The sequence below is a fragment of the Triticum aestivum genome, chromosome 4D (genome assembly GCF_018294505.1).
Source record: "Triticum aestivum cultivar Chinese Spring chromosome 4D, IWGSC CS RefSeq v2.1, whole genome shotgun sequence".
NCBI lineage: Eukaryota > Viridiplantae > Streptophyta > Magnoliopsida > Poales > Poaceae > Triticum > Triticum aestivum.
The window spans coordinates 108,008,505-108,020,820 of record NC_057805.1 but is presented as its reverse complement, the minus strand read 5'-3'; positions in this window follow the sequence as shown (position 1 = coordinate 108,020,820).

The following is a 12,316-nucleotide window of genomic DNA, read 5'->3' as shown; positions in this document are numbered from 1 at the left end:
GTGCCCCAACCTCTTCAACGACGCTCCCTACTAGCGAGGTTACAACTCCTGCACTACCGACCACAACTCCTCTCACTGATGAGCTACACCTCGTTGTGGCCAGCACTCCACTAACAATTCCGTGCTCCCACTGCTCCCAACACCACTAAAGGTACCCCCTCCATGCACCATTTGCGAATTGGACACTTCATCCCCTTTAAGATGATCTTCTTCGTGGGCAACTACTCCAAGTGGAAGGACATCCTGCGTTGTGTGATGTCCCATGCACGAGGCGGAGGACCAAGTCACACGGCACATGTTGTTGGAGTTGGTTGTTGTGCAGCAACACATCGACATCACCATCTTCCCTTGGATGTTTGGAACGATCTCAGATGAGATGTATGATGTCATCTAGTCTACTGACAACACCGCTTGTAAGCAGCTCAATGCCTTCTTCATCGATAATTAGCTTGACCAAGCCATCCACCTCGGTGCCAACTTCCATAATCTTATGCAAAGAGACATGAGGACCGCAGAGTACTTGGATCAAGGCCTACACAGACACCCTTATCGACGTCAAAAAACCAGTCATCGACATGACCCTGATGCCACAACTCATATGTGGCCTCTCCAGTCGCTTGCAAGTGATGGCGATCGTCCTCCAAATGCAGGTGTCATACCACATGTTCATCAAGGCATGGTATAGGCTTCTTTTGCAGGAGATCCCGCTCGATTCACATGATCACACCGACGGCTCATCCACGATCGTTATCGGCATCGGTGGTAATGGCGGCACCGACAACTCCCCCGGACACGACAACAATAGGAACTGTGACACTTGGTACGCCGCAAGGTGACCATGGAGAAGTACCCCCATACTGGCGGCTCCTGAGATCACACACATGGTCATGGTAGAAACAATGTTGAACCACACGCAATATGGGGATGAGTGGAGGAGGCATAGCAGACCATGTAGACATGGTCCAACGGAGGAACTAGGGCATCTCCAACGTCGACCTGCAAACATCTCGCATGCATCCGGTTCGCGCTGTCCGGACTGTGAAAGCCATCCAATGCGGTCTTGTATTGGTCCGTGAAGCGGTCCGGGCGTGTTTTCTCCCACGAATCGGAGACAAACAGGGGGGCTTTGTGGGAGTCCGGTTCGCTCCCAAGCCCTCTTTCGACCACCCTAGCCCACCCAAAACCCCTCCCCCCTCCCGCGTGTTTTCAGTCAGCGCTGCTCCAGAGCGTCAGTGCCCACATTCATGCCCGTCCAGAGCGGACGCGACCACTCACTGGCGCTGCCATTGAAGTAGGGCGCCGGCCGCGCCGCTTCTTGGTGCAGGCAACTACTACGTGTTCAAACGACACGACGACAGCCCGTCCATCCATCTGCCGCCACATTGATGGCATGCGGTTGCCAAGGCGTCTTCTCCTATGCAACCCATCCATCCCTCTGCCGCCCACCACTGCTATATAAACCGCTGCCCCGGCCATAGCCGCAGCCATCCGCCTCTGATCCCTCTCCGCACCACTCCCATCATGGATTCCTCCCCCACCAAAGCTCTCTCGGACGGTGATAAGTCTCCAACATATCTATAATTTATGAAGTATTCATGCCATGTTTATAACAATTTTATATGGTTTTCGTATGATTTGAATGGAACTAACCTAGACTGACGTTGTTTTCAGCACAATTACTGTGGTGTTATTTTTTGTGCAGAAATAAAAGTTCTCAGAATGAGCTGAAACTTTTTGGTGTTTTTTTATGGAAAAAAGAGGCCCACAGAGTGCCAGAGGAGTACCAGGGGATGGTCGGGAAGCCACAAGCCTAGGGGTGCCCCCCCTAGGGCACGCCCCCCGAGCTTGTGGGGCCCTCGAGCACCTCCCTGGCGTGAAACCGACACCCAAAAATCCTATAAATCTAGAAAACCCCAAAACTTAACCGAGAACTTTCGCTCCGCTGCCGCAAGCCTTTGTACCGGAGCGATCTCATTTGTAGCCCTATTCCGGTACCCTGGCGGATGGGAAAATCATCACCGGAGGCCATCTTCATCATCCCGGCGGCCACCATGACGAGGAAGGAGTAGTTCACGCACCCTCGGGGCTGAGGGTATGTACCAGTAGCTATGTGTTTGATCTCTCTCTCTCTCTCTCCCTCGTGTTCTTGATTTGGCACGATATTGATGTACCGTGAGCTTTGTTAATATAGTTGGATCATTTGGTGTTTCTCCCTCTCTATCTTGTTGTGATGAATTGAGTTTTTACCTTTGAGGTTTCACTATTATCGATTGAATACATTTTGGATTTGAGAGCACTTGATGTATGTGTTGCATATGGATACCCGTGGTGACAATGGGGTGTTCTATTGATTCAGTTGATATATGTTTTGGTATTCAACTTGCGGATTATCGTGACATTGGGGTAATCTATTCATAGGGGTTGATACACGTTTTCGTCCTTCTTTCTCCGGTAGAAACCTTGGGGCACTCTTTGAAGTTCTTTGTGTTGGACTGAATATTATGAATCTGGAGTTGTTTAATGCATATCGAATAATCAACTCACAGATACTTGTGAGTGACATTGGAGTATCTAGGTGACATTAGAGTTGGTTGGTGTGTATCATATGATGTTACTCTAGTAGGAACTCTAGGGTTGTTTGTGACACTTATAGGGATGGCTCAATAGATTGATCGGAAAAGATAACTTTGAGGTGGTTTCGCACCCTACAACAATTTCATCTTATGTTTTCCGCTAGATAGGAACTTTGGAGTGACTCTTTGTCACACGTTGAAGGATTGTTATATGATTCAATTATGTTAGCACCGTTGAGAGATAGCACTAGTGAAAGTATGCACCCTAGGTCTTCTTTCTAAGCATTGCAATACCATTTGTGCTCACTTTTGTTACTTGCTACTTTGCTGTTTTTATATTTTCAGATTACAAAAAGCCTATATCTACTATCCATACTACACTTGATCACCATCTCTTCGCCGAACTAGTGCACCTATACAATTTGTCATTGTATTGGGTGTGTTGGGGACACAAGAGATTTCTTGTATTTGGTTGCAGGGTTGTTCGAGAGAGATCATCTTCATCCTACGCCTCCCATGGATTGATAAATTTTAGTTCATCTACTTGAGGGAAAATTGCTATTGTCCTACAAAACTCTGCGCTTGAAGGCCCAACACGAGTCTACAAGAATAAGTTGTGTAGTAGACATCAGACGGGCTGCCGTCGGACCAAAAGAAGGAGATGGCCGCCATCGCTGCCGGTTGGCTGGCTAGCTGGCAGCCGAAGGACGACGACGTCCCAATGGAGAACGCTGCCGACGACGAACCGGCGCCACCCTCCTCCTTCGCGCCACCCTCACCAGTGCATTGCACCATGACCATCGACAAGGCCCGTGCCCATTACATGGACATGGTGCAGGAGGAGCAGTTCTGGGAGGCACGGGCCAATGCCGCCCACAACAAACACCTCCTCTAGGAGCACGTGCAGGTGGAGGAGGAGCTCACCGTCGGCAGGGCGGTCGCGTCGGATGCGGACCTGGTAGAGCAGGAGGCGCTGCCCGAATCCTACCGCTCCGCCCGCAAGATCCGCCTCGCCCGCTGGCGGTACTGCTAGCAGGTGGAGGGAGGTGGCAGCCACCTACAGGAGAGCGACGCCGCGGGCGAGGCGGTGTTCGGCAAGACCAACGAGGAGGAGGAGGACATTGCCGAGTCCGCGCCTCGCCACGACGACCATGAAGTCGACACGTCCGCGGGCGTCGCCAACGGCGAGGAAGAGTAGTGCATGGTAGGTCGCTGCCGCTCGTGTCCCAGGAAGACCGCCGCTCGTGTGCTAGGAAGGCCACCACTCCTCCCCTCCCGCCGATGGCAAGCTTGGTGGGCTCAGCATCAGCGGCCGATTAGTCGCTTGGCGGCAATGTGGAGGCGGACAGCTTCACTTCCGGGGTTTCGGGAGGCGGAGGTTATGGAGACAGAGCTAGAGAGCCCAAGGCAAAACTGGAGACGACGAAGCTTCAGTTCTCGGGCTCATGGCCGGACACGGGGAACGGGCGCCGGCGACCATTTAGATTAGGTATTAGTTATACCTCTATAGCCGGACTAGCACCGCTTTGATGTAAATGTAATGAAATTAGTCATGTTTATATGAAATCCATCATGTTTACGATGTTACGGAGGCGGAGCTAGAGAGCACCAAGGCGAAACTGGAGACGACGAAGCTTCAGTTCTCGGGCTCATGGCCGGACACGGGGAACGGGCGCCGGCGACCATTCAGATTAGGTATTAGTTATACCTCTATAGCCGGACTGGCACCGCTTTGATGTAAATGTAATGAAATTAGTCATGTTTATATGAAATCCATCATGTTTATATGAAATCCGAACGTGTTTATATGAAATCTGAACGTGTTTATATGAAATCCGGACATGTTTGAACGAGTTTCGCTCAGTTGGTTTGAATTGTTGTTAAAATGTATACGGCTACAATTTGATGACGGTCGCCCGCATCCGTGTCCGCGGACTGACCCCTGATACGTCTCCAACGTATCTATAATTTTTTATTGTTCCATGCTATTATATTATCTGTTTTGGATGTTTAATGGGCTTTATTATATACTTCTATATTAATTTTAGGACTAACCTACTAACCCAAGGCCCAGTGCAATTTTTTTTTGCCTATTTCAGTGTTTCGCTGAAAAGGAATATCAAACGGAATGAAACCTTCGGGAGAGTGATTTTTAGAACAAACGTGATCCAGAGGACTTGGAGTGGACGTCAAGAAATGAGCGAGGAGGCCACGAGGCAGGGAGGCGCGCATGCCCCCCTGGGCGCGCCCCCACCCTCGTGGGTCCCTCGCAGCTCCACCGACCTACTTCTTCCTCCTATATATACACATATACCCAGAAACCATCCAGGAGCACCACGAAACCCTATTTCCACCGCCGCAACCTTCTGTACTTGTGAGATCCCATCTTGGGGGCTTTTCCAGCGCTCCGCCGGGGGGAATCGATCACGGAGGGCTTCTACATCAACACCATAGCCTCTTCGATGATGTGTGAGTAGTTTACCACAGACCTTCGGGTCCATAGTTATTAGCTAGATGGCATATTCTCTCTTTTTGGATCTCAATACAAAGTTCTCCTCGATTCTCTTGGAGATCTATTCGATGTAACTCTTTTTGCGGTGTGTTTGTCGAGATCCGATGAATTATGGGTTTATGATCAAGATTATCTATGAACAATATTTGAATCTCCTCTGAATTCTTTTATGTATGATTTGTTATCTTTGCAAGTCTCTTCAAATTATCAGTTTGGTTTGGCCTACTAAATTGATCTTTCTTGTAATGGGAGAAGTGCTTAGCTTTGGGTCCAATCTTGTGTTGTTCGATCCCAGTGACAGTAGGGGAAACGACACGTATTGTATTGTTGCCATCGAGAATAAAAAGATGGGGTTTATATCATATTGCTTGAGTTTATCCCTCTACATCATGTCATCTTGCCTAATGCGTTACTCTGTTCTTATGAACTTAATAGTCTAGATGCATGCTGGATAGCGGTCGATGTGTGGAGTAATAGTAGTAGATGCAGAATCGTTTCGGCCTACTTGTCGCGGACGTGATGCCTATATACATGATCATGCCTAGATATTCTCATAATTATGCACTTCTCTATCAATTGCTCGACAGTAATTTGTTCACCCACCGTAATACTTATGCTATCTTGAGAGGAGCCACTAGTGAAACCTATGGCCCCCGGGTCTATTTTCCATCATATAAGTTTTCAATCTATTTTATTTTGCAATCTTTACTTTCAATCTTTATCATAAAAATACCAAAAATATTATCTTATCATCTCTATCAGATCTCACTTTTGCAAGTGGCCGTGAAGGGATTGATAACCCCTTTATCGCATTGGTTGCAAGATTCTTATTTGTTTGTGTAGGTACGAGGGACTTGCGTGTGGTCTCCTACTGGATTGATACCTTGGTTCTCAAAAACTGAGGGAAATACTTACGCTACTTTGCTGCATCACCCTTTCCTTTTCAAGAGAAAACCAACACATGCTCAAGAGGTAGCAACCCCCTTTGTCCGCGGACGGATGTGTGAGAAAATTTACGGGTTATCGTTGGAGATACCCTTAGAGTGTGTGAATAGAGCTATCATAGTGAATGAGTTAGGATTGCCTTCTCGCAGCTAAGATATTATCTTTGAGGAAGAAAGATAAGACATTTATCTTCACTGTATGAGATTTCTTCTCTTATTCACTCGCTTTTAGAGTTAATTTTAATTGCCCATAATTCTATCTAGGATCTCCAAACATTGAATGGTTAGAAATGACAATAAAAAATAATGCACTGTTTGAGAACTAAAAATAGCTTAAATGATTAGGTTCTTTGTGGTGGAACTAGGCCACCATGATCCAAGTTCTAGAGTGTGCTCGCATATTCCTACATTGTATTATAGACCTTTCAGCACTATTCTTTAAGTGGTACTACATTGCCTACACAACTTTTGGGCAAAAACATCATATACACTTGTCATGCAAAAATAATAATGCAGAATTCATGTAAACACAAATATTAGCCTAGAGAGTTTTGAATTGACTACTCATGATTCAAGTCGTGACACCACCACTGGTGATGTGTCTCCTGGAGCTCGGGACCGACCTACGAGATGAGGAGACAGATGGTTTGTGTCATTGCGTGGGCTAGAGAGGCCTGGTGCCTCATCGGGGTAAACGCGTCGACGCGCAATTGGCAAATGTATGTATAAATGGATCGGTTAGGCGGTGCCATATGCCTTGAAAGGAGAACGAAAACGTGCACGTTTTCCATTTATGACATAATTGTGTCAAGTCCAAGTCGGCATATAAGATATCAAGTGTGGCGGTACGCGGCTCTTTTTCCGCCCTTAAATTGCTTGCTCCCCCACACGGTGGTCCTTAATTAATTTCGCGATATGATACATCGATGGATGGATGGATGGATCACAGACATCTAAATTAAGCCGCGAGTCCTCTTCTGTCCGCAGTGGATCAATCTGTGCGTATGTGCGTAGATAAAGCTCGAATAGTGTTTCGTACCGCATGCACGTGGGGTTGTAAATCGGAAAATAGCGACTGCACCAGGAATGGCTCGTACTAGCTACATGGTGGTGGCAATTGGACGAGCCGTGTAAGTGACGTGGAACGGCAAATGACCACAAGACGCAGGGAACACGTACGACTTTTTTTTTTGGGAAACACTGACTTATACTCCCTTCGATTATTGCAAGAAAAGTCGTCTTGGATTATTCATAGAGAGCTAAACACTGACTTATACTCCCTTGGATTATTACAAGAAAAGTCGTCTTGGATTATTCACATAATCCCGTTTCAACGTGGTTGCTGTTATTTTGGAGGGTTTAGTATTTGCATCGTGATGTGTGGGTATGAAATGAGATGTTACTATTGGGTTTGGGTACGCGTACTCCGATGAAACACTCGCAGAACGTGACAAAGTTCACCACGCAAAGGATGGAGTTGGGATTGAGGCTGTGCAACCCCAGCCCGTAGAAGAACCGTAGCCCATGATGAGTGTATGTGTGTCTCCGAAATGAGATGTTACGATTGGGTACGCGTACTCTGATGAACCATTCGCACTTTCGCAGAACATGACAAAGTTCACCACGTAGAGGATGGAGTTGTGGTTCAGGTTGTGTGAGTCCAGCCCGTAGAAGAACCGTAGCCCCCGCGGGAAGTTGTGCACAGGTTGCCACAGGCCACGAACGATGGTGGTGGTGGAGAAAAGTGGCTCATTAGAGCGATGCCCCGGTGCCCAGAACGATGTGCCGCAACATGAACATCATATGTGGAAGGAGTCTATCCACCTGAAGGACATCGAGGTCGCGGATGGTGATGTTGGAAACCATGAAATGCAGTGTTAGGTCTTCCACGGGATCGTCTCCACTTTGTAGCCCCAAAGTCGAACCTCCTTGATGTTGCACTCATCTCCCCTTTGCCCTTGTTGAAGGCAATGCAACTCTCGATATATTGATCGGGTGCACGGTGCACGTATATAAATACAAGGGCAGCCCTCAGCCTCATCTATACAAGAAAACTAGAGGCGGGGCCGGTAGGAAATTATCCTAACAGATACATGCACATAATATGTTCAACACCCCCCTCCCTCCCCCTCCCGCAGTCGATACGCCACCAGTGACGCATAGACTAGACCGGAACTCCTCAAATGTAGGCGTCGGTAAACCCTTGGTCATGACATCGACAAACTGCTGAGCGGTGGGAACATGAAGGACACGGATGCGCCCAAGAGCCACCTGCTCTCGCACGAAGTGAATGTCGAGCTCAATATGCTTCGTGCGACGATGATGAACGGGGTTGGCGGAGAGGTAGACTGCAGAGACATTGTCACAGTAGACAATGGTGGCCTTCGGAACATCAAGAAGCAACTCCTGGAGAAGCTGCCGGAGCCACGAGCACTCGGCGACGGCATTGGCCACAGCACGATACTCAGCCTCGGCACTGGAGCGGTATACCGTCGGTTGTCGTTTAGATGACCACGATATGAGCGAGGGCCCCAGGTAGACGCAATAGCCGGAAGTAGAGCGACGGGTGTCCGGACAGCCGGCCCAATCGGCGTCACTGTAGGCTACAAGGTCGGTCGAGGGCGAGGCCGTCAACGTAAGACCCAGAGCCGTGGTGCCGCGGATGTACCGAAGAATCCGCTTCACCAGGTTCCAGTGAGTGTCGCGAGGGGCGTGCATGTGGAGACACACCTGCTGGACGGCGTACTGTAGGTCCGGCCGAGTGAGTGTCAAGTACTGAAGGGCGCCGACGATGGAGCGGTAGAACGCCGCATCCGGCGCGGGTGAGCCGTCGAGCGCAGAAACCTTGGTCTTCGTGTCGATAGGCGTGGGGACGGGCTTGCAGTTAAGCATGCCCGCCCGCTCAAGAAGGTCCTGCGCATACTGCTGCTGGCGTAGAAAGAACCCGCCGGTGCGGCGTACCACCTCAATACCGAGGAAGTAGTGCAACGGGCCGAGGTCCTTAATGGCGAACTCGGCGCTGAGGCGAGCAATATGCGAGGAGGCCGTCAAGATGATGTCGTCGACGTAGAGGAGCAGGTAAGCAGTCGCCGGAGCCTGGTGGTAGACAAACAGCGAGGCGTCGGAGCGAGTAGCTCGGAACCCAAGCTGCTGAAGGAAGCCGGTGATCCGCTGGTACCAGGCTCGAGGGGCCTGCTTCAACCCGTATAAGGAGCGGGAGAGCAAGCACACGTGGTCAGGACGAGCCGCGTCGACGAAGCCAGTAGGCTGCTGACAGAAGACCTGCTCCGAGAGATGGCCATGCAAGAACGCGTTCGACACATCCATCTGATGCATCGGCTAGGTGCGAGAGACCGCGAGCTGAAGGACCGCGCGAATCGTGCCCGGTTTGACAACCGGGGCGAAGGTGTCGGTGAAATCAGCACGGTGCCGGAACCCGCGTACCACCCACCGAGCCTTATAGCGCTCGAGAGACCCGTCAGGATGAGTCTTATGCCGGAAGACCCACTTGCCAGTGATGACGTTGGCATGGGCGGGCCGCAAAACAAGCTGCCAGGTGCGGTTGCGCACCAGCGCGTCGAACTCCTCCTGCATCGCAGCGAGCCAATGCGGATCGCGAAGCGCGGCTCGAGCTGACGACGGGAGAGGTGACGGTGCAGACGTCGAGGCAGCGAGGAGGTACTCATCCGCGGAATAGCGCGTGCTGGGTCAGTGAATACCGGCGCGAGCACGGGTGACCATGCGGGTGTCCGGGGCGGCTGGCGCGGCCGGCGGGGCTGACGAGGCCGGCGAGGGGGGATAGACCGAGGGCGGAGTTGACGAAGAGCCCATCGGGATCACCGGGGAAGCCGTCGAGGAGCCAGGGTCAGGCGCATGAGATGCGCTCGCTGACCGGGCTACGGACTCAACGGGAGTCGGGGGCGCCGTGGCCGCCGGCGAGGAAGCGGCCGGGCCGGCGGGAGAGCCTGGGGCGGCGGGTGACGGGCCGGGTCCGATGCCACGGACCCAGACCGGAGCCCAGGCGCGGAGGGAGCGTCGAAGCCAGGGGAGGCCCACGCGCTGCAGGGAACCCGAAGCCGGGAGGAGGCCCGAGCGCAAGTGAGCGGCCGCCTCGAGGGGCACCAGGAGGCGCGGGTGACGATGGCGAGTCGACCGGCGGTGGTACCTGGTGAAAGGGAAAAGACCTCTCGTCAAAGTAAACGTGCCGTGAAGTGAAAACTCGGTGGGAAACCGGATCATAGCAACGATAACCTTTGGTGTTTGGTGGGTATCCGAGAAAGATGCATGCCACGGAGCGAGGTGCGAGTTTATGAGGAGTAGTGGAGGCGATGCTTGGATAACAGAGACACCCAAAAACACGAAGGTCGTCATAGGAGGGAGGGCTACCGAAGAGGAGATGATGTGGTGCAAAGTTCCCACGAGCACGACTCGGACGAATGTTGACGAGGAGAGAGGCGGTGGAGAGGGCGTCCGGCCAAAACCGGGGCGGGACATTAGCGTGGAAGAGAAGAGTGTGCACACAATCATTGAGAGTGCGAAGGATCCGTTCGGCGCGACTATTTTGTTGCGAGGTATACGGGCAAGTGAGACGAAGAATCGTGCCATGTGTGGCAAGGAGGGTACGAACCCCGACGTTGTCGAACTCCTTCCCGTTGTCAGTCTGCAAGGCATGAATAGGACGCCCAAACTACGTAGCGACATAGGAGTAAAAGGTAGTGAGAACGGAGAGTGCATCGGATTTTCTCCGCAACGGGAAGGTCCACACATAATGCGAAAAATCATCAAGTATGACAAGATAGTATAAAAAAACCCGTATTACTGGATACAGGAGATGTCCATAAATCACTATGAATCAACTCAAATGGATACGACGCCATCGATGAGGACGCACTAAGCGGAAGACGGACGTGCTTGCCGAGACGACAAGCATGACAAGTATGATCATCGGTTTTATTACACGTGAATGAAAAAGTCCTAAGAATATGACGAAGGGTGGCCGGGTTCGGATGTCCCAGCCGAGCATGCCAAAGATCCACCATGGCGGAGAGAGCGACCGGAGCGGATGTGGAGGTGCTGGTGGAGTTCACCGGGTAGAGGCCGCCGGGCTATCACATCGGTGGAGTACCATCCGGGTACGAGCGTCCTTGACAGAAAAACCCACTTCATCAAATTCAACAGTTATAGGATTTTCACGTGTAAGAGAACGAACGGAAACAAGATTGGTAACTAACTCAGGTGAAACTAAGACATTAGATAGATGTATAGGCATGGAGTTAGACGGAAATGAACCATGACCGACATGAGTAATGGGAAGGGATGAACCGTCCCCAACAGTGATACGACATGCGGTAGAAATTGGATATGCGGAGTTGAAGTTACCAGGGTTGGAAGTCATGTGGGCGGTAGCCCCGGTGTCCATATACCAGCCGCCGCCTCCGGTGTATGTGTTGGGTGTAGGAGCGGAGTGAAGCGTCGCGAGAAGGGCCGGATCCCAGGGTGCCGGTGGGAGTGCGGCGGCCGCGGCAGGGGGCGTGGCGGGGCAGCTGCCTGGGGCGGCGAACATCGCCTGATGGGCGCCGAGGCGGGGGCCCGTGGCACCGGCATGGTGTACGCGTGGACCACCCCCGTCCAAGGGTTGGTCGCGGCGGCCCAGGGGGCCGGGGGCAACGCCTGCTGCTGTGGCTGGCGCCCCCCCCCCCCCCCCCGCGCCGTGCTGCTACTGCTGCTTCTTGCCGCGACGCCCCCCGCGGCGACGATCGGGGGCAGGGGTGGCGGCTGGTACACCGGCAGTGGAGGCGCCTGGAAGTAGGTCGCCGGTGGCGGCGGAGGCCGCGACGGCTGCGGAGCCGTGGGAGGGGCGGCGCGGGAGGTGCCCGCGGCAAGGGCCGTGTGCGTGGCCCAGGACTTCACCATCTTCATCCTCCTCTCCTCCAACCGAAGATAGGCCACAACCCGAGGAAAGGTCGGGTCCGGAAGAAACGTGAGGTTGGAGGCCGCGTTGCTGAACTCCTCGTTCAGGCCGGCAGTGAGCGTGCTGAGAAGGAGGTCGTCGGAGACCCGCTCCCCGAGGTCGCGAAGTTCGTTGGCAAGTTTCTTAAGGCGCATGCAATAATCGTCGATAGACGAGTCAAGCTGGTGGCAGCCAAAAAACTCTTGCTGAAGGAACACACGGCGCTGGAGGGCGTTATCGAGGAAGAGCCCGTTCAGCTTCGCCCACACCGTCTGCGCGTCATCGGTGTCGCAAACGATGGTGTGGAAGATGTCCTTGGAGATGGTTTGGTACAGCC